The sequence below is a fragment of the Camelus bactrianus genome, chromosome 3 (assembly GCF_048773025.1).
Source record: "Camelus bactrianus isolate YW-2024 breed Bactrian camel chromosome 3, ASM4877302v1, whole genome shotgun sequence".
Taxonomy (NCBI): domain Eukaryota; kingdom Metazoa; phylum Chordata; class Mammalia; order Artiodactyla; family Camelidae; genus Camelus; species Camelus bactrianus.
The window spans coordinates 113,160,230-113,162,976 of NC_133541.1; positions in this window are offsets into that span (position 1 = coordinate 113,160,230).

The following is a 2,747-nucleotide window of genomic DNA, read 5'->3' on the forward strand; positions in this document are numbered from 1 at the left end:
TTAGACTCTTCCTCCCACAGCCCCACATACACCCTCACATTCTACATCAAGGCTACGAAAGGCACCATCTTGGTTTTCGTAGGCTATAATTACTTTTGCAGTGGGTGAAGCAGTGACTTAGTTTAGACTTCTTTACATAATCTGCTGTGATCAAGAGTCAAATAAAAATTTGGGAGTTTGAGATTTGCGAATGATAACTACCATGTATAAAAATAGATAAAAAATAAATTTCTTCTGTGTAGCACAGGGAACTATATTCAATATTTTGTAATAACCTTTAATCAAAAAGAATATGAAAATGAATATATGTATATATTATGTATGACTGGGACATCGTGCTGTCACCAGAAATTGACACATTGTAACTGACTATACTTCAATTAAAAAAAAAAAAAGAGTCAAAGAAGAAACAAAGTCTTGGAAGGATGTGTATCCTGAGGCCTGTGCCCCACCAAAAGCTTTCCATAACCAACTGACAAAAGGCCTTGATCAGAAGGAGAACAAATGACGAATTTTTATTTTGTGCCTTCCTGAGAACACTGTGAACCTAGAAGAAACATGTCTGCACAAAGGAGGCTATGAAAACCAGAGTATAAATCAGTTTTCCCTACATTTCAGAGGGGAATCCTATATTTTAGGGGCTCAGAATGAGGAATTTCTTTCACCTTTCAAAGTAGAATCACAATACCTACAAAGTCTAAATATAGAGTTTGCATGCTCACTTCCCGAGATTTACTTCTCAAGTAAATAGAAACGAAGGGTTACTGCATGCTCTTATTTCTACATATTCTTTCATGAGGTCTGAATGTTTTTGTTGAAGTGTAAAATAACTTGTAGCAGCTAATCTTCTGCAGTTTAAACAAACACAAAATAATTTCTTAGGTCCCACCTTTCTTATGGAATCAGAACCTCTAGGAGCCCGGCCCAGGAATCTGTATTCTAATGAGCTCCCCCCCAAGCTGATCTAACTCATTGCCTCCCCAGCTTCAGGCATCTACGTAACTTTATTATACTCACACTGCCCTTCTACTATGGTTCACTCAAAATGTTGTAGATTAACTTTAAAATTGTAGTTACCCTAAATAACATCCATTAAAGCATTTATTTATCTCTTATTTATTTATTTATTGAAGTATAGTCAGTTACAATGTGTCAGTTTCTGGTGCACAGCACAAAAAGCACTTGTTTTTTTAATTGAAGTATAGTTGATCTACAATGTCGTGTTAGTTCCTGGTGTGCAGCACAGTGATTGTTCTGCATATATATGTATGTTCCTTTTCATATTCTTATTCATCGTAGGCGATGACCAGGTATTGAGTATAGTTCCCTGTGCTATACATCCTAGGACCGTGTTGTTCATCTGTTTTATAGATAGTAGTTTGTTTCTGCTAATCCCAAACTGCTTGTTATAGCGAAAGTTAAAGAGTGGACTAAATGACCATGAATGGGAGAGTTATCTTTAGCTGTTATGATGAATGAGCTAGAATTGGATGCAACAACATAAATAAGTCTCAAAAAACACACTGAGTAAAGAAATGTAGCAAAGTAAATCATGGTTTTGATGCATTCCAAAAATGCACATTAAAACACGTAACTATTTAAAAAATCCACTGTGGCCTAACTGAAGGCAGCCCCTGGCCCCCTGCACTCGTTCAGAACTGCAGGTTTGGAAAGAGTGGGTTCAGCTGCTTCTGGGCTCCTGTGATTCAAAGTTTGGGGTCAAACTTTGGTACCCTAACCCACTTTCTCCAGGACACCCCCTTCCTAGGCCTGGGTGCCCTCACACACCTTCCCCTAAGTGTCCTCTTCTGTCACCCCAACCAAACTGGCCTTTTACATCTGAACTTAGGGCAGTGTCACTAAGGCATCTTAATAAATGGTAAAATATAATCTACAGGTTTAACTCTCTTTTTCCTTTTCTTTTCTTTTCAAAATAAACTGTTTATTTTGGAATAATTGTTGATTTACAGAAAAGTTGCAAATACAGTACAGAGAGTTCCTGTAAACCCTTCACCCAATTTCCCTTAAGGTTAACATCTTGCATATTGATGGTATATTTGTCAAAACTAAGAGGTTAACACTGGGACACGACTATTAACTAACCTACAGGTTTTCTTCAGATTTCACCAGTTTTTCCCTTAATGTCCCTTTTCTGTTCCAGGATCCAATTCAGGACAACAGGTTTAACTCTTAATAGCAAAAGTGCTTTGTTTTTGAAGAATGTTCTCACAGCTCTTTGCATCAGCACTTTGTGAGATATAACGCCCGTTTCTCCAGCTGCATTTCTTTTCATTCTTCATCACTCACTCTGCCTCAGCCACACTGATATTTTCAGTCCTTGGAACATGCCTGCCTTTCTCCTTCAAGCTTCTTCCTACCTCAGGGCCTTTGCATGTGCTGGATTTCTTTCCTTTAGTTTCAACTCAAATGTCACCTCTTTCCTAGAGGCAGTTCCTGACCAACGTAGCTAAAACTCTGCCACTCCCCACCTCCCCTCACCTTCCAGGCATCCTCTATCAACAGCATTTTCAACCAGAATTGACGGTGTGGGGAGATCTCTCCTACTGATTTGGCGTTCTTCAGGACCTGGAGTTCAGGGTTGTTCTCTGCTCTACCCCCAGCACCTGGAGGAGTGACAGACATGCTTGGTTCTCAAATCTTGCCCTGTTTGCCCCTGTCCTGAGAGTCCACAGCAAGATAAAGATGCCTGGCCTCAACTAAACGATGAGAATAAGGAAACAAGTCAG